The sequence below is a fragment of the Neovison vison genome, chromosome 6 (genome assembly GCF_020171115.1).
Source record: "Neovison vison isolate M4711 chromosome 6, ASM_NN_V1, whole genome shotgun sequence".
Taxonomy (NCBI): Eukaryota; Metazoa; Chordata; class Mammalia; order Carnivora; family Mustelidae; genus Neogale; species Neogale vison.
This window is the reverse complement of record NC_058096.1, coordinates 111,746,352-111,767,489: the sequence shown is the minus strand read 5'-3', so window position 1 is coordinate 111,767,489 and position 21,138 is coordinate 111,746,352. Positions and strand designations below refer to the sequence as shown.

General features: G+C 38.8%; 1 pseudogene; it reads right to left on the bottom strand.

Annotated features, from left to right (window-relative positions):
* Nucleotides 1-5,266: 5,266 nt before the first annotated feature.
* Nucleotides 5,267-21,138, bottom strand: part of LOC122910117 — a 35,702-nt pseudogene continuing 19,830 nt past the window's right edge.

Below are 21,138 nucleotides of genomic sequence, written 5' to 3'. Positions count from 1 at the left end.
TGCGGTTAATTTAATCTAGTTCAATACCGTGGAGTAGTATCTCAAAGAAGATTCATTGTCAACCTAACCCTGACATTGAGCCCTTAATGTTTAGAACTTGCTTTCTGTCTCATCCCTGACACCCAGTCAGCACCAGAACCCAAGTCCCTGTCACCCGTCTCGTGCCTGGTCTTTGTAAATCTCTTAGTATACCAACCTCCCTAGGATTGCATTCTTTCGCCATCTTCCAAATTCAACACCCTTTGACTGATGTGAAGACCATATAGAGCTAATTTTTGTGGAGGCAGCGGACGGATGGGAAGCAAATTTGGAATAATTCCCGAGTCCTACTGCAGACTTTTGCATAGGTCTTCATTCTGTTCTCATTGTGCCTGGCTCTTGATTGGATATTAGTCAAGGTGGAGCTTCACCAGAATATAAACTCTTAGGACTAGGGAGATTTTTTTTTTAAATTCTTTATTCCCTCCGTATATCATCCATGATTAGACTGGTGTCTCCTTTCCCTCCTTATTCTCTCTCCGTTTTTCCCACTCAAGAACAGAGGCAGCTATGCTGTCAAGAATGATACCTGCACTACTTGTCTGGATAAGTTCTAATTTCTCTACTCATTGGTAGAGAGAATATGGACAAGTTGCTTTATCTCTCTGAGCTTCTAATTTACTCAACGAGTAACTCAAATGAATTGTGAAAGCTGTATGTACAAAAATATGTGGGCTATTTTCTCCTTTTCCCATAATGTTATGAGAACAGAGTGGCGACACATACAAAATCTTCTTAAATATTTCCTCGGAAAAATTTTAGAGCAACTTGGTGAGGGTTTTTTTGTTTTGTTTTGTTTTGTTTTCTCCTACCCAATACTACTTGGGTTTGTTTTGGTCACAGACTCTAAACCACAGTTTGACGATCACTCATATAGTGCAAAGATTTGGTACCTGCAATTCTTTCTCCACTGTGTATTTTTCTCGAGTCTTTGACCCGGCACTTTAGCTAAAATTAAACTTCAAAGACGCCCTAAGCTAGTGGGAGAACTTCAAAGTCTTCCTACAGGGTCAATTAGCACCTATAAAATTTATCTCTGTTGTCACTAATGACTATTAAACCGAAGTGGGGGCTAATGAGGACTGATCACCACCACCTCCTGAGACTGTTGTTTTCAGTGGAGAATAACCCTTCACCGTCTACATTGACTCTCCAATGTGTGATTGGTGTAAAATTCATTAAATATTTTAGGTTTGGGTTTTTGTTTTTGTTTTTTTATGATTCTTTCAAATAAGGAGTTTTCCCATATTCCTGTGTACCTGCTAAAAAGCATAGCTTTGGGGCCTGCCTGGCCCTTAAAGTAAGTTACCAAGGCTTCCTGATGAAATGAGAACTCACCTTCCAGATGTATGTGAGATCCAAAAATCAAGTGAGCACATCAATACCAGACACATTATCTAGGTCATAAGGCAAGGCTGAACTCAAATCTTGCCTCTGCCATTTTGTAGTCTCTTGATCTTGAACAAGTTCATTGGCCCATCTGTGTCTTTGTAAGATGGAGCTAATGAAAATACAAGGAGGCTATAGTGAATGAAAAGGATGAATACAAAATACTCAGGGATCACTAGCATATGGTGACCCTGTGAATGGATTTTCTTTATTAATAAAGGCAAATAATATTTAAAGCCAATGGTAAAAATGGTCTTAAAGTTTGAATTGCTATTATATTTTAGGGATCTTTTCTTATATGAATATCTCTCTCAAATTATCATGTAATTATAGGTATATATTTCTATATAATATAGATAAAATGATTCAACATGCAGATAGTTGCTCTGGGTCTTATTTATATCTTCTAATTATAAAATTAGCATGTTCTAAATCTGTTTGGGAAGAACAAAAAATACAAAGGAACAGGAAAAAAAAGAAAAAAACAACTCCACCTATATACAATTACCCAGACATCTGTTATTTTGTCACTTTATCTTTTAAACAATTTTTACCATCAGGAATACTACTGAAATAAAAATAAAAACAAGTGTTTTAGATATATATGAAATTTCTGATAAATGTGAGAAAATTACTGGTTATTTTGCTAATAAATATTTGGCTTTTTTTATTATTATTTCCACTTTCTTTGGATTCTTCAACCTCTTCAGAGTAGGATTCTCATCCCTGACTATATATTTGAATCATCTGAGGAGCTTCAGCAACAGATTGAATTGAAGGTCAGCCTTCACCCCTGATCAATTACTAGAGAAGTTGACAGAGGGCTGGACATCTGCATTTTTAAAATTTCTCCAGATGAGTCTAATTTACATCTAAGTTCAGGAAGCCCTGCTTCAGAGGGACTGAATCCTTTACAAAAGGAACCCATCTTTCCTATCTGAAAACAATGGTGCCAAACCTTCCTTCCAGACCTGCTGTGTGGCCAAACCAATCTCTCCTCGGGGCCAAAACTCCTGGAAAAGCTTATAAATCTTGAACTATAATTCAGAACTATAATCCTTAGCTCCTTTGCTGGACCCCTCTATACCCTTCCTTCTTATCACTGGTCTTTGGAAGGTTACAGGTTACCACGTATCAGTATATTTCATTTTTAAAAATAGAGCTACCCTCTGACCCAGCAATCACACTACTGGGTATTTACCCTAAAGATACAAATGTAGTGATCCAAAGGGGGTGCACTACATTGCACCCCAATGTTTATAGCAGCAATGTCCACAATAGCCAAACTATGGAAAGAACCTAGATGTCCATCAACAGATGAATGGATAAAGAAAATGGGATATATATACACAATGGAATACTATGCAGTCATCAAAAGAAATTAAATCTTGTCATTTGCAACAATGTGGATGGAACTAGAGGGTGTTATGTTAAGTGAAATAAGTCAATCAGAGAAAGACAATTATCATATGATTTCGCTGATACGAGGAATTTGAGAGACAGGGTGGGTAGGTTGTGGGGGTAGGGAAGGAAAAAATGAAACAAGATGGGATCGGGAGGGAGAAAAAACATAAGAGACTCTTAATCTCACAGAAAAAATTAAGGGTTGCTGGGGATTGGGGGTTAGGGAGAGAGTGGTTGGGTTATGAACACTGGGGAGGGTATGTGCTATGGTGAATGCTGTGAAATGTGTAAGCCTGATGATTCATAGACCTGTACCCCTGGGGCAAATAATACATTATATGTTAATAAAAATAATCTTTAAAAAATTGATTAGTTTGCAAATTCTTTTTTCCTTCACAGCTTTTTCCTGTCAAGTTCTCCACCCCCAAACTCTTACTCTTCAACTTTAACACTGCCCTCTCCTGATTTACTAGGCAGAATGATATCATGAAGGAAAAAAAGCGTTCAGCAAGAAGCTGGTGGTGAGTTTGGTTCTCAGCCCTACCAGCCACCACATGATGGAAGGACTGAATGAGTAACACACTGTAAGCCCATGGGACCCTACATAGCACATTCTAGGAGGAACTGTTTTGTTCATTTCCCTTTTCCCCCTCTTCTACCTCTCTTTCGGATCCTTTCCCAGAGAAGATGGATACTTTTATTCACCAGAGGGCTGTGAGAATGTTTTCTAGAGAGACATTCCTACTCCACAGGGGGAAGCTGACTGCACTGACTGTCACTCTTTTGTGAGGATGAGCCACATCACAGAAAGAAGGAGAATATGGGAAATAAGAGAGTGAGAGAGTGATGGGCTCTGGTAATACCTCTATGTCCTCTTCAAGAGAATGTAGTCTGTAACTGCATTATTTTTTAAGGTTTCTTCACCGTTGGATTTTTGGTTCAGTTGGTTAGTTAGTTTGGGGTTTGGGAAAATATGTGGATGGGCAGAAGCTGTCCTTAGGAAAACCAAACTATATTCCTCTTCTCTCCAAAAACAGACTAATTCCAAGTGTAGCAATCACTTAAAGTTTCCTGAGGGTTTACTACATGCTGCTGTGTATTGTAAACCTCAAAATGGCACTCTAAGGGAGGATATATTCTCTAACAAAAGAAAACTACTCATGTTTTCCATGTATATGGCATCATTTTCCACCTCAAATTCTTGCTTATGCTTCCTTTGGAAAGACTTCCTCTTCATCACCCAAATTCCCAAAAAACTTCAAGTCTTGATAAGAATACATTCCTCTTCTAAATGCTCTTAACACTGACCTATTGTTCTCTTCATTTCTAATCTCTTTTTTAACTTTCGTTTGAGTTCCAAAGTCTCATAATGTTTTATAAGTTCTCTTAGACTATACTACAATCTTCATAATGTGATTTTATAGCAATGCTCACCACAGAACACATAGCAGGTACTCGATGAATTTTTTTTAAGATTTTAATTATTTATTTCACAGACAGAGATCACAAGTAGACGGAGAGGCAGGCAGAGAGAGGAAGGGAAGCAGGCTCCCTGCTGAGCAAAGAGCCCAATGCGGGACTTGACTCCAGGACCCTGAGATCATGACGTGAGATGAAGGCAGAGGCTTAACCCACTGAGCCACCCAGGTGCCCTCAATGAATATTTTTTTTTAAACATTTTATTTATTTATTTGACAGAGAGAGATCACAAGTGGGCAGAGAGGCAGGCAGAGAGAGAGAGGAGGAAGCAGGCTCCCCGCCGAGCAGAGAGCCCGATGCAGGACTCGATCCCAGGACCCTGAGATCATGACCCGAGCCGAAGGCAGCGGCTCAACCCACTGAGCCACCCAGGCATTTTTTAAGTGGGTATTTTTTTGTTGTTGTACTTAAGCCTACAAACCAACCGACCAAACTAGTACTATTATCATTACACATTAAAATACAAAACATCTTTCTACAAATATCAGAATGATGAACAAATGAGCAATTGTAGTAAATCAGCACAGGGGTAGAGGAAATCAGTGAAGCACATTATAGTTTAACACTTTACCATAAAAATTGAGGTTATTAACAAGTAAAGTCTCGCAGTCTCAGAAAATACAAATAATCCTTCATCACAAGTCCTTATATTTTTACTTCCTATTCTTGAGTTTAGAATCTAAAACCTAAAGATATCCAAATTAATATTATATCTAGTTATCTCTAATCAAGAACATCTTTCATCATGTTGTCCATAGAAGCCAATGCTACGGAAACATCTTTAATTAAACTCTAATCTTAACCCCTCAATGAATACAAGAAACATAATGAGAAACAGACTATCAAGGCAGAGATATGGGACCACAAATCCTAGAAGTACTACAGCCACTGACTAAATTGAGATTGAAAAATACACTCATTGCCACACATCTGTAGGCTATAGGTTCACAGAGTATTATGGGAATAAATCCATTATTTGCAGGGTACTAAAGTACTTAGTGGATTATTTTGTTATCCTATGGCTATCCCTAGCAGTTTCTAAGATGGACTCCAAATCCCTGGCAGAATTTTTCTGGAACAGGATCTGGTGCTGCAGGGATTCCTGTCTATAGTTGTGGAGCTGATTGTTCCAGGTCTAGTTTTTCCAGGCTTGGGAGCAGCAGGTCTGACTGTTCCAGAAATGGTTGCTCTAAGACTGGCTATCCCAGGTCTGGTTGCTCCATACTGGAAAGTTTCCAGGTTTGGTTGCTCCATATTGGAAGGTTTCCAGGTCTGGCTGCTCTATATTGGAAGGTTTCCAGAAGTGTTGATCAGGTATCCTGGTGAGAAGAACAGAAGCCTGGGTATTCTGTAGTTGCTGAAGTGTTCTGAGTCACAGTCTTGCTATTCTTTGGCTAATTGTTTTTCTGCAACCTCTTACATTTCATTCTCTGGTTCTAGAACCAGGTCTTAACCTTCTTATCGCTAAGGTTCAGAATGTTGGAAAGTTCTTACATCTTCTGGAGACTGAAGTATTTCTGTTTCTGTAATCTAGCATTGAGGACATAGAGCTGGGTCTGACAGAACATGTTTTTGCTTGTTTTGTTTTTCAAGATTATATTCATTTATTTCAGAGAGAGGGGGAGAGAAAAAGCACAAACAGGGCAGGAGGGGCAGAGGGAGAGGAAGAAGCAGATCCCCTGCTCAGCAGGGACCCTGACACAAGGCTCAATCCCAGAACCCCAGGATCATGACCTGAGCCAAAGGCAGACACTTAACTGACTGAGCCACCCAGGTGCCCCAAGAGAACAGAGTTCTGATCTGTTTCTTGCCCTGGGCTGCATCTTTCTGCTTCATCATGCTCTCCTCTATAGAAGATAGTAGTAGTTTTACTCTGAGACTGGTGAAAAAATCAGGGCTTCCCTGAATAAGCAGATCCATGGAGGGAGGAAGAAGAGAGATCGTCCCTGAGTGGGGTGTTTCAGCTGATGACATTTGCAAGGATGCATAATTTTCTTCAGGACCATAAATTTCAGGCATTGGAGAAGAGCCTCTAGAATTGGAGGCTTTGAGGCAAGGTGGGCATTGGGCCTGGAGCTGGTCCCACACTCATGTTGCCTTTGGAATTCTCAGTTAATACTATCTCTCAATAAGTAGTTTTCGAATTAATGATATTCCCAGTAGCCCATAGTTGTCATTTTTTTCTCCTTGCCTTTAATGAGGTTTATAAGAGTATGACTGAAACGTAACTGTAAGACCTTAACATTTCTCCTGATAATAATGCTTATTATTGCTATTATTCTAATTCTTATTATATGTTATTGAATAACAATTCTTACATGCAATTTCTTGAAAGTTATAAAAACAAAAAATTCCTCTCAACATTGGCTAAGCCAAAGTTGGTTCTTTCTTGTGTTGGTTCTTTCCAGTTTGGCAACTGTGATCATTGCTGCTATGAACTTTGGGGTACATATGGCCCTTCTTTTCACTGTATCTTTGGTGTAAATTCCCAGTGGCACAATTGCAGGGTCATGGGGTAGCTCTATTTTTAATTTCTTAAGGAATCTCCACACTGTTTTCCAAAGTGGCTGCACCAACTTGCATTCCCACCAACAGTGTAAGAGGGTTCCCCTTTCTCCACAACCTCTCCGACACATGTTGTTTACCGTCTTACTAATTTTGGCCATTCTAATTGGTGTAAGGTGGTCTCTCAATGTCTGATTACTTTCTTCAAGTTCCACTTCTAGGTATGAAATTACTATCCACTATTTCCTTTTTAGTTTGGTAAACCTACAAAACTAAAAGAAAGATAATGTGAGTGGTGATCTTTAGCATCGTGGTTCTTTACCAGGATTGAGTTTCAGAGCATGATATGATGTAAAGAGCTGTGGCCTAGAACCCAAGAGAATTGGCTTCTAACCCTAAATTGATGTCCCACTCACCTAGGTGAAGTGTGGGACACTTCTGAGTTCCTCACTTTGGACCAGTTTGAGCAGGGAATTTCTGAACTTGAGTATGTATCAGAATTATCTGACAGGCTTATTAAAATGGAAATTTCTGGGCCCTAACCCAAGAGTACCACATTCACATGTCTGGCTGGAGTTTAAGTATTTGCATTTCTAACAATTCCCGGATGTTGCTGATGTTCCTGCCCTAAGGACCACACTTTCGAAAACAACTGAAGTAGAGCACCTGTTCAGAAAAGACCAGGATGGTGAGGATGCAAGGGAAATGCCTTCACATTTCAAAAATAAAACATAATATATACAAATCAAAGCAAGACCATTATCTCAAAAAGTACAGAAAAAAAGATCACTTTTTTCCCCTTTAGCCCAACATGCCCCCTGGGGACTCCTGATTAATTTTTTGCCCATAATGCTGCATCTCAGAGGAGAAGTGCTTACCCTTTAATATTCTAGGACAGATGTGACTCCATACCCCATCTCTTGGTTCCCCAGAAAATAGCTGAGATAAGATAGAATTGTTCAAAATTGAGGCATCCAAGTGGCTTAGTTGGTAAGCATCGGACTCTTGGTTTCAGCTCAGGTCATGATCTCAGGGTTGTGAGATCATGCCCCATGTTGGGCTCCATGCCTCAGTGCACAGTCTGCTTGAGAGTCTTTCCCTTTCCTTCTCCCTTTTCTCTCCCCTTATTCATGCACACTCGCTCTCTAAAATTAAATAAATAAATAATATCTTAAAAATATTACTTTATTGATACTAAAGTTCAGCTAGAAGAGAACAAAAAAGAGGAAGCAGAAAAAATTCTAGCTTACACAGTACAAATATCTGACAATTTTATTAGTAAATAGGTTTCAAAAAACTGTAGCCCTGAGCTATTGCATGCCAGTCTCCCAAAAGGGCTACATCATAGCTGTGCATCCTTAGGAACTTCCTAGGCCTTTTGTCTGATTCCTCACGTTCCAGACAGAGCCCCATCCTTCCCTATGGCTGGAATGGGGACATGTCCCCATTCACCTAGCCTATGCTTTCTTCTGGTCACTGTGTGACTAAAGCTATTTAGGGGTAGCCTGCTTGGGTTAGCTTGAGGGACATACCTGTTTCTCTAACAGCTAGTGGGATTTGATAGTTGATAAAGCACTGACCTAGCCTAAGTCACCACCAACACCTAGGCTCTTATCGGTACATTTAGTTAGGCAAAGTCCAATAACACTTTAGTCACGGTGTGGTTCCAGCATATGTGTAATGAGAATTGTACACCTACAATAATTAGGCTGTGGGGCAGGACAATGGCTGTTGTCCTGTCACTAAATAAGTATGAAGTTGTGCACACTTAGACTAATTAAAGGAAAAGAGGATGTTCAGTTTCCATACATGCAAGGTGTTATAATTAGCTCTTTTGAGTATGACCAAAAAGGAGGAATCTATAACACTTATTAGGCACTTACTATATTCTGTGATTATAGCATATAATTTCTCAGAAATAGGATTGTCTAAAAATAAAGTAGGTTACCTGAAAAGATAATGGGTTAGATGCTACTGGCTTCACTCAAACCAGATTCATGTTCAAGTTCCACTTCTTCTAATCAGACTTCAGGTTACTCCCATTCCCTGGATCCTAGGCTTTGAATGACCCTGAATCTCTTATTTTATATTTTCTAACTCATCTTTCTGCTTCTACTCTAGCCCTTATAATCCATTGCAGTTAGAGCAGTTATTTAAAAATGTGACTATAGGAATGCCTGGCTGGCTCCAATGGTAGCATATGACTCTTGATCTCAGAGTCATGAGCTCAAGCACCACACTGGGCATGGAGCATACTTAAAAAAATAAAAATAAATAAAAATGTGAATAATACCATACCTCTACTTAAAACACTTCAATAACATTCAAATATACTTGGAATAAAAACTGAACTCCTTAAGATGCTCTGCATGACCTGACTAATGCCCAGCTCTCTGCTAAGAGATTATTCTACTCTCTTCCCTGTTCATCATACTCCTGACCTCAGGCCTTCATTCTGTTTTGTTTTGTTTTGCTTTGCTTTGTTTGACCAACCCATACTCATGCCTCCTGCAGCCCCTTCACTTATGCCCTGTCTTCTTGGTGATGTTCTCCCCAGAACAAAGCCAGTCCCAGTTCGTCATTCCAATCTCCAGCAAAATATTTCCTCTTCAGAGAAATTCATCCCAATCACCCTCTTTAAAATCTAAATGCCTCTACTTGCAACTACCAATTCTAAAGCTCTTTCCCCACTGTATTCTGCCCACAGTCCCTATTACCACTTTAAATTACTTCATTTATTGGGTTATTTGTTACTACCTTTTTCTTTTCCCCCATGGAAATGTGTGCTTCATGACAAAAGAAGACTTGCCTATTGTATTCACAACACCCCTCCCCCCAGGACCTAAACTACTATCTGGATGGAAGAAAAGGTAGACAGGGGAGAAGGAAGGGAGCAAAGGAAGAAGGGAAGAAGAATCAAAAAAGGAGTTAAAAGATTCCTTTCAACATTTCAGGAGGCAGGACTTGTTTTGCCAGCTACTACATTTTAGTTTTTAAAGGTTTTGTGTGGATTTTAAAGACCAATAGACTTATACGTAACCCATTTCAGCTCCCTTCTCCTCCGGAACAAATTATTTTCTTCAATCACTCTGTTACAGAGATGGAGAAAACTGAAAATTGGTAAGGCTGACTTGCCCAAGGTCACGTGGAATATCTGAGACAAGTTCTTTCCACTGTATCACCCTGGAATTTCTTAAACACTCCAGCCAGACTTACACCTTTTCTCTAAAGAAAGCAAGAGAGAGCAGAGTCCTTATTTTTAAACCTGCATTAAATGGAAACCTTTGGAAGAGCAGGTGGTGGTAATGTTATGAATCTGGCTCAGCAAGGGAACACTGAGGTCATGATATTTTTCACATTTAGTAACTTCAAAAATATAGGGATGATGTAAACTTCCAAAGACTTGTTGCCAACCTAGTGATACTGGTAACTTTGGGCAGGCGGTTGTATCATTGGTCAGGGAAAAAACATTCATGGCCAATGAGCTCTCTCCCATCAAGAGAGATGCTCTGGTAATGCTTTCAGATGGCTGTCTTGGATTCACATTCTGCCTACAGTAACACTAGCAAGGCTGCTTAAGTTTCCTATTAGATACAAGACAAAAATATCCTATGATGTGAAGAAGTTGCTAAGACCAAATAGTACCTACTTCATGGAGTTGAAAGATTTAATGAGTGAACATATTTATTAATGTGCTTCACACATACTCTGGCACTTAGTAAGCACTCGTTAAATGTCAATTTTTAAAATGAGGGGGGAAAAAAACAGATTGAAATGAGAGTGAATTTGAATGTTTGATTTTCTGAGTGACATCGGGCCACTCATAATTCAGCCTATTTTGAATTCTGCTTCAAATATCTCACCCTTGATGGAAGAACCACACGATCATAGGTCAGAACTTAGAGGACATTCATAGTGATCACCTGGTTACAAATGAGGTAACTAAAGCAAAATACCACCAGCATCAGCAGGGACAGAGAGACTTAATCCAGGGCAGTGAAAGACAGCAATTTAAACCCAGATCGATTTTTCCTCAATCCATTGCTTTCTTCTATGCCCCAGACAGTGATATTTATTGCACTTTGCATCTGGCCCATTTTTTATTTTTTTTTTATTTTTTAAGATGATTTATTTCAGAGAGAGAGTGAGAGCATGCATGTGTGTGCATGAGTGGAAGAGCAGAAGAAGAAGGAGGGAGACAAGCAAACTCCCTGCTGAGCTGGTAGTCCAAGGATGTGGGATTCTCCATCCCAGGACCCTGAGATCATGACCTGAACTAAAATCCAGAGTCCAGTTCTTAACCAACTGAGCCGCCCAGGTGCCCCTGGCCCATTTTTTAAATTTCCTTCTACAATAAATACTTTTGGGTCCCTGAGGATAAGATATATAGCTCCAACTTTAAACCTGAAGCCCCCCAGTAGGTTTGCATTCATTCTACCTATCCTACTAGAAGATCTCATGACCACACTCTAGATATTTCATCACATGGAGGATCAGAAACAGCAGATCCTATGCAAAGACACTTCCAGAGGTAACATTCTGTGATTCTTATTACTAATGATGATTCCAACCCAGTTATTCTTTTTTTTTTTTTTAATAAACATATAATGTATTTTTAGCCCCAGGGGTACAGGTCTGTGAATCACCAGGTTTACAGCACTCACCATAGCACACACACCTCCAATGTCTATAACCCCACCACCCTCTCCCAAACCCCCCTCCCCCCAGCAACCCTCAGTTTGTTCTGTGAGATTAAGAATCTCTTATGGTTTGTCTCCCTTCCGATCCCATCTTGTTTCATTTATTCTTTTCCTACCCCCCAAACCCCCCACGTTGCATCTCCACTTCCTCATATCAGGGAGATCATATGATCGTGTCTTTCTCTGATTGACTTATTTCGCTAAGCATAATACCTTCTAGTTCCATCCACGCCATCGCAAATGGCAAGATTTCATTTCTTTTGATGCCAACCAGTTATTCTTGAATGGTTCCCAAATATACTGTTTAAGATGGAAGGGAAATAGGTTAAAATGGTTATATCCAAACTGATTATTTAAATGTTCCTTAAAAAGATAAGTGTCAATGATTTAGAATTACATTCTATACAATATTTTATTCCCAAGAAAAAAGTATAAATGATGAATGTCTATAAAGGACAGAGAATTTTAACCTTAAATATGTGTTAATAATTCTTTTGTTTAAATATTCCAAATTTGATGGAATTAACATTTTCTATTCATTAGGAATGATTCTTTTGTTAATAATTGATAGCCTGTCGTTCATTGTTTTGTAAAAAAAAAATCCCCAGGAATTTATAATCAGAGCTAAAAAAACTAAAAATTATTTTACCTGAGTTTACACTAGCAATGTGCCCTTGTAGTTTTTTTTATATTTTATGATATAAATCAACTAATTTTTACTATTAAATTATGTAGAAAACACATTTAGCTCCATTTGATGGAACTTCAGCTTCCATTTAAGATTTAAAAGGAAAGTTAAAAAAATTCACTTTATTTCTGTGCAGATGGGGGTAGACAAAGTTACTGCTCATTGTGTAGCTATTAGTGATGTCTGCCTGAATTCTCAACAACTTCTTTAAAAAGAGTGTTTAGGTGATCAGTGAAAATCCTGGGTTTGAATTCTGGCTCTAGTGTTTCGCACACCCTCTGTTTCTGAGATAGGTCACTTCCTTTTTCTGAGTTTTGTCTTCATCTGTAAAAAGAAGGTGGAATCTACTAGATAATTCATCCCCCTCTCCCGATAAGTCAAGGATCTGTCGATAAACACCAAAAGGTTTAGGAGATGGCACAATTAAATTCCTTCTACACTCCCACGTGCTGAGGAATGACTTAGCAGCAGAAAATAACCATGTTCCTCTCAATGTGGGTTTAGCTTCTTCCAACTCCAAGCAGCTGGACGGGTAAGCAGATGTATTTGTGCTACTGCAGAAGAAAACACCAAGCCGCCTGTACTCCTCAGTGTTTGGCTGAGAGATAATTTAGGATTTTTCACTTCCACACATACTGGTAGTCCTGAAACCCTCCCAATTTGGTGTATGCTTGTGCATTACATTTCTTGTGGGGGTTCACTCCCTCCCTCTAGCACACAGCCAATGAGAGTTCAAATCCTCACCCTGCCTGACCTTAATCACTACAATAGCTTTCCAGTCTCTACTTAACTTCCCTCTTCCTCTGTCTATTTTCATCCCTGTCCCAGGCTGAAATCTCTAAAGCAAAAATCTGACCACAGCTAAGACCTGCTTCAAAAGTCAATGGTTCGGGAACCTGGGTGGCTCAGTGGGTTAAGCCTCTGCCTTCAGCTCAGGTCATGGTCTCGGGGTCCTGGGATCGAGCCTGCATCGGGCTGTCTGCTCAGCGGGGGACCAGCTTCCCCCACTCTCTCTCTCTCTCTCTCTGCCTGCCTGTGGGCCTACTTGTCATCTCTCTTTGTCAAATAAATAAACAAATTTAAAAAAAAAGAAAAAAAGTCAATGGTTCCTGATTGCCCTCAGAATAAAACCTAAACTATTTAGCTTTGCTTTCCATAATTTGGTCCCAACTTATCTTTTGGAACTCAGTTCCCTCACAACGTTCTTACCCAGACACTCTTTGTTCTACCTCAAGGAAATGTGTATTTCTCTTGAATAAAATCAGACCATGTTTACTGAGCATGCTCAAGGAGCCAGGTGCTTTTACGTACAATAGCTCATTTAATCAAAGAATATTCTTCAAGACAGGTATTAGTATCCCAGTGTTCAGGAAAGATTGACTAACTTGCCCAAGGTTCCTCAGTTTTCAGAGGGGTGAGCGGGGCACAGACACAAGACTTTCTCTCTGTGCTTTTTCAACTTGCCCATCCTCTCTTCCTGAGACAGTTTGCACTTTCATTTCTTTGCACATACTCTTTCATCATTCTAGAATGTTCTTTCCATTTCCCCATTTATTCCTTAGACCTATCTAAAATGTCATATTCTCTGTGAATATTTTTTGTTTTCTTCTAATGGAATAAACATTCTCTGTATTCCAGTACTTTGCTTATAGACACACATAATATTTTAAATTATAATAGAGATATTTGTGTGCATAGTTTAGACTCCTGTGAAAATGTAAGCTTCTGGAGGGCAAGAGCCATGTTAACTCCACACCTGTCATTTAGTACAATGCCTAGAACACAGGAGGTATTCATTAAATGTCTTTTGGAATGAATGAATAAAATTTTATTTTATTTTTACTATTCTCATGTCTAAATTTAGATCTGAGAGGGATGTAGCAAAATCAATCACAAAATATTACCCAGTACTAGGGGTTGGAAGAGAAAGAAAACTTACAAAAGAGCAGAGCTTATATTTCAAAAATAACTAATTTGTACTCAGAAACGTTGTACTCCCTGTAATAAAACTGATTACTTCTAAAATAAACTGCAACCATTTTCTTGTAAAAGATGAAGAGAAGAAGAAGAAGAAGAAGAAGAAGAAGAAGAAGAAGAAGAAGAAAGAAGAAGAAGAAGAAAGAAGAAGAAAAGAAACATCTCTACTGATACCATGGTTAAAAATAGCCATTTTGTCTAAATTGCTCCAGCATTAGTTGTATTCCAATCTTGGAGCAAAATAGAATTGCAGTCTTTCTGTCAGGATAGACAGTGATGTTTTCTTGCATGAACTCACATCCAGGCAGAGGGTTGGGTGTGTTTCATGGTGAGCACTACATTTTTAGTATATTACAACAACAATCACAAAGATACAAGGACATGGCCAGTGTAAGGCTTTTGTGGAAAGCGTTCTTACAGTCACCCAGCGAGGCTTTGCAGAATTAGTCAGGCATGCCTATTTACCCACCGAGGGAAGAAAACGTTTCAGCAATTTAACATGCCAAGTACATATCATTTGTATGGAAACTGCCGACTATTTTAGAGAAGGTAAATAAAAGCAAATCAACACCAGCAAAGCATGTTTCACATCTTTGAGATGGCATTAATGAAAGAGAAAGCTTTCTTTTGGTAATACTTGTTACATACAGAGAGGCCCACAGGCCTCGCAGTTCCTTCCACAATGTCACTGCTCTCAAGGCCCTCCCACCTCTGTCCCAGCAAGGAGGCCACACAGCGGCCCTGATGTTCCTGCCGCTTATCTCTCAAGTCGGGGCCCAAACATATTCTAAAACATGGATTGTATCATGTCACAAGTTTTCATATGAATCTAAAATCATTCACACTCACTGCCCAGAAAATGAAATGAGGCTTTTAAGGCCTATCTCACTTCCAGCTTGAACACCCTCCCCCATCCCACTAAACACAAGACTACATCCTTCAAGGTACACCTCAATTATCACTTTCCCAAAGAAGCATCCCAGCTTCAATTTAGATGAAACCTTTTTCTGAATAGCTCTATCTGTTTTTTGTTTCTGTGCTTTGTGTTGAGTTCCCCGGTTACAAATTGTAAAAGCCTCAAGATTAGAAACCACATCTTAATGACTGAACAAATGAGATTTTTTTTTTTTTTTTTTTTTGCAGTTAAACATAAGAAGGATTTAGGCATGGCTGCCTTTTCTGCATAGAAAAACCTCCTGATCTCCAAGTGTAATCTCAATAAAGAAGATTCAAGTCAGGTTGTAGGGAAATATCATAAAGTCACAAACATTAAGAGACAAGAAATCACTTCATAACAATGGACCACGTTCATGGGCTTTTAGAATTCTGCTGGTTCTGGGTATCTTATCCAAAACTAAATTTAAAAATTCAGTAAGCTAGGCTTGTAAAGAATTTTTTCAAAGATATGAAGAAAAGATGAACTTCTTGGATTGTAAAATCATTAAAAGTGTTTGCTGGTAATTGTTTTCCAAAAATGGTACTTTCTCCTCCTGTCTCTCAGAGTCTTTTGGAAGTACAGCATCCTCAGCGTTTCATGTTACAGTCGAAGAAACAGGTGCAGAGAGATTAGCTCACCCAAGTCCAGGGAACAGTAAATGGTAGAGAAACAATATGAAAGCAGGAGTTTGACGTTGGAAATTGACACTGGACTCTTGTTACGATGTCTTATCTAAGCTAGCTTTCCATTGCCTCTCTCTTAAAACAAGACTATTCATCTGTTTTCTTTGTTTCTCATGGAAGTAATAGAAGAAGGAAGCTTAAGACCTTTCACTAAAGTTAAAGCCTCTTCAAGACCCTATAACTCTGGAATGTATTCTTGGGTTTTTAAGATATATCTTGCACATATGTGAGATCTGACTACCCTAAAATGTACTTTAGTTTAAAACATGTTTATGTTGAAATAACAACATCCTAATTTTGCAAAAGCTCATTATATTTATTTAATCTCCAAGACAAATTGCATATTTTCCCAATCCATTGGTAATTGATTATACCTTCATTTAATCCATTCTGTTACTTTTTTTTCAAGTTCATTTTATAGGTGTCTTTCTAACTTCTTATCTTTTATGCTTGGTGACTTTCTTTCCTGATTGATAATGAGAGCATTAAGAAATAGTCTGCTTTGAGTATAGTTTTGATTCCAAATCATAAATAAATTACTATAGGTACTGTCAGGTATGAATAAGTGATGGTATAACTATATGATATTATGCAGCACTTAAAACACTTTTTTTAAAAAAGCTTTTATTTAATTTGACACAGAAAAAGAGAGATCACAAGTACGCAGAGAAACAGGCAGAAGGAGAGGAGGAAGCAGGCTCCCCACAGAGCAGAGAACCCAATGCTGGTCTCAATCCTAGGACCTTTAGATCATGACCTGAGCTGAAGGCAGAGGCTTAACCCACTGAGCCACCCAGGTGCCCCTACACTTAAAACACTTCTAAATGATTTTTATCACAAGCAAAAAAAGTTATAAAGCATGTTATACAGTCTGAGGGGTTTGAAGTGGCGGGGGGGTGGGAGGTTGGGGTACCAGGTGGTGGGTATTATAGAGGGCACAGCTTGCATGGAGCACTGGGTGTGGTGAAAAAATAATGAATACTGTTTTTCTGAAAATAAATAAATTGGGGAAAAAAAAATAAAGCATGTTATATGATACTGTACCAATTTTTAATGCTTTTTTTTTTTAAATATTTTATTTATTTATTTGACAGAGATCACAAGTAGGCAGAGAGACAGGCAGAGAGAGAGGAAGGGAAGCAAGCTCCCCAATGAGCAGAAAACCCCACATGGGGCTCGATCCCAGGATCCTGGAATCATGACCTGAGCCAAAGGCAGAGGCTTTAACCCATTGAGCCACTCGGGTGCCCCTTTTTAATGCTCTTTTATGCTTGAAATATACTTCAAGAATATTCACTGCACTTATCTCTAAATCTTGGTATTATAGCTGCATTTTGTTTTCTTCCTTATGCCTTATATTTTCATTTTGAACATGATTGACAGTTATAATCGCTTAACATTTTTCTATTCAATATTCTATCATGTTTCTAAAAGATGGTTAAGATAATAATAAACATAGGGGAACCTGGGTAGCTCAGTTGGTTAAGTGTCACTCTTGGTTTTGGTTCAGGTCATGATGTCAAGGTCATGGGATTGAACCCTGAATCCATGCTCAAGCACGAAGTCTCCTGAGATTCTGTTTCTTCCTCTCTGCCCTTCCCGAGCCCCTATGCTATAAATAAATAAATAAATCTTTAACACAAAGATAATAATAAACATATGTGGGAAATGTTTATGATATTAATTTTTTTAAAAAAACACTTAAATGTGTGCTATAACCTTAACCCTGAAAAATTTAATTACACAGATAGAAAATTAGAAGTAAATAGATACAAATATAAACTACTGTGTTCTTAATTGGGAAGTCATCAATTCACTTTATTTTCTTCAATATTTTTCCAATTTTCTGCAATGAAATAAAGTGAATTTTATAAGAAGTAAACAAGAAGTAGATGTTATTCATTATAAAAGTTTATTCCAGAGAGTTGTTGGGGATTTTTTGTTTGTTTGGTTGGTTGGTACATGCCCACATGACCTCTAGGCTGTTCAAAGAAAATTCCAACTTCTCTTCCCACTTCTTTCCTTGTCTGTCTCTCATTCTATTCTCCACACTGCTGACAGGTTCTTGAGAATCTCTCTCTATCATTTTCTAATCACAGGGCTCCCCTGATGGGAACACTTCAATGATTTTCACCACCTCTGAAATGAAATTTGAAATTTTGGACATCAGCAACTAAGCTTTCCATTTCTAGACTCCGAGTGTATGTCTATGCTTTTACTCACTTTTTCTCTAAACAAATTCTATGTTCAGGTAAAAATGAATACTAAACTCAACTCTCTGCTTGCAGGGACTTGAGTCCTTGCAAAAATAATCCTGTTTTTTAATAACATCAGTCCCCACTCATATGAAAATGTAATAAAAATTTCCTAGGCCCTTCCTAATTACCTCTACTGGAATAAGTAAACTTGTTATATCTTTTAATGGTCTTTATTTCATACTGCCTTCGATTGTAGTCATTTATGTTAATGTACATGTTTATGTATCCAAATAAATTATCTTGAATAGAATTCAGTACATGTGTATTTCCTTACTGGTACTCTTTGAAGTTCTGTATCTTACCCAGCTGTATAGAGTCACTGTCACCATTATATGGTGGAAGCTTGCATACAGTAGGTGCTAGCTAGAGAAGACTGGAAGGAATTATTAAAGAACTATTTTCTTTTCTAAGTCATGCTGTTCTTATATACCAAAAATCTAGGTTGTCAATTTGTTAATTTTTTTGGTTTTTGTTTTTGGTTTTTGGTTTTGTTTTGTTTTGTTTTACTCAGCAAACAGTTGCATATTTGAACTTTAAAACACCAGCATTGTACAAAACTCCTTTTCCTGCTCTGAGGAATTGAGTCCATTTTGTGAAGCCAAAACTGTTAGAAGACATCTCTAAGTCAGAAGTATGAATGAGAGTTGATTGTGTGTTTGGGGGAAGGATGTACTAGGAGGATATCCAAAGAAGCACCCTGAGCATGTCAGCATTATAAGGACAGAGGACAGAGCCCAGTGATAGAGACTAGAGAGGAATAAGTGGTAGAAGACTCTGGTAAGTCAAAAGTCCAAACCTCAGAAAATATGTGAGAGAAGCGCTTTTGCTTATGGCTGCCTTTCATTCACATGCTCCCATGACATGATATATAGGGGAAAACACTTGTAGAACCAGTAACAATGTGGTTCCTTTGCATTTATTTTCCCTTCCTTGCATATTAATAATCAGACACACGTAGCTCTCTCTAAAGTGAAACTGTTTTCACTACTTAATGAGCCTTTCCAGTTGAATTAAAGCTGGTCTGTTCGTGGGATTCAAAAATGTCTCGTGAAATCTTGAAATCTTGGGGTTGGGCACAAGAAATAAATTACAAGGGCATTTGGTTCAAAATGTCAGACACCAAAATAGAAGGCGGTAGCTGAGTAGTCCACTTCCTCATGCATGGTCCTCCTCACCTGCCCCATAGGCTGTGTCTGACTATGCAACAGAAACTGAAGGAACAGATTTTTCTAAAGCCCTTAAAGCCACTGTGAAACTTCCTTAGAACCCATCTCAAAGAAACGGTAAAAGAGAGATTCTCTGAACCTCTGCGTAGAAGCCAGCATGAATTTAGTACAAGAAGATTCCAGGCCTCTGGAGCCCCTTGAGACCTCAGCTTTCCCCTTCCCATCACACTCCTCTCTCTGACCTCATTGGAACCCTCTAAGGGAGTAGGAATTATTAATCTAATTGACTAGAACCCAAAGGGTGATTTTGAAAAACAACAGTGTTTTAAAGTTAGATTCCATAACCTCCTTTTTTTTTTTTTAAACTCTGGCTATCCCTTTAGGAAGCACGCTCTATTCTTTATCCTAGCCTCTATGCAAACTGAAGGCTGGATAAGTGGATGCTGGGGTTGCTTCTCCTAAGCCTCAGGCCTAAGTTGTGTTCTCTTTTGTGGGCTTTCCCAGACAATAATATCAGCACTTTCTTTCCCATTTGGCTGCTGATCCTTTGGTGAATATGCTCTTTGGCTAGGAACTCCGGAGAAGAGGAGGGCTGAGTGGTAGGATTTGGGCAATGAACCAACCGCACCCTAAACCACACCCAGAATGCATCATAGTCCTTTTTATAGGATTTTGGAAGGATTAAATAAGAGAATGCATGTAAAATGCTAAACACAGTCCCTGGCATATAGTACCCACTCAATAAATGTTAATTATTGTTAATAATACACACAGATCCCAAATATTTGCCATTAGCTATTCGTACCTGATCAGATAGCTCCCAAGTTTTGGGAAAAGTGCTTTAGGGCTGAACACCTGAATGTCTGACTGATAGACACTGGAACAAAATAGGTTGTCTTAGCTTACTGTGAATTTTCTTCCTATGGTTTAACAAAGAAGTAAGAATTTCCTTCGAGGCATACCACTTGCTCTTCTGGGAGAGTTCACTCTGTGGAATGTTCTGGTTATGCACATTAAGTACCTATACTTTGGCCTTTGGGTAGCCAGTACCCAGTGAAAGGATTCAAATGCAAATTCCTCAGACCTGCCTTGACAGATTCTGCTTAATGAATCATCAAAGTAGGGAGTGAGCTCTATCTTCTCAAAGATTTTTCCTTTCTATATTAAAAGATCCTTTTGGATTTTTTTCTTGCTAGACTAAAGACAAGAGTTGGGAGTAAAAGACTGATACTCTTGTAGACCCATGAAGCATCTTGGGAAGCCAGAGACAGAAGAACACAGCCACCCCAGCTCCCTTGTGATGCAATTTAGTGGGTAGGCTCGAGGAAGCATTGCTGTCTAATAGCCAATATTTCATTTTCCCCTTCTGGCTTAGCAATTCCCTTTTGCTATCTTCATGTTTTTGATAGATGCTTTTAAACCTCATGCTCAATGCTCAGGGTGTGGCAGAAGAGGAGAGTCCGTGCTCAGGGGAATCAGTAAGAAGCAAGAACAAGTAGCGCACCAAAGAGGCTGTGAGACTGCAGAGAGTGAACCAAAGAGCTGGTGATGGCTCCAGTCTGGATAATAGAAAATGGAAGCTTTTCTGAAGTATGTTCAGAGGTACTTCTGGAGGGGGAGACTCATCCACTGATTGGGGCATCCTTTATTAACTTTAGCTATAATTTAACAGATGATTTGAAAGGATAGAGAACTTGCACACTATAGTAGAAACCTGGACCTGAGTAGCACAGACCACCCTTTGGAGAAGTGGTCTTGTTCTTGCTTCTTACTCTTTCTGACCTTGAATGTGTCCTCTTTGGTGTCCTCCTCAAATGAGGAGTCAAATGAGGGCCAAGGTATATCACCTTTAGATACTTTTTGACTCTCAATACCATTGACTACATTATTTTATATTCAGTCAATGATCTAAT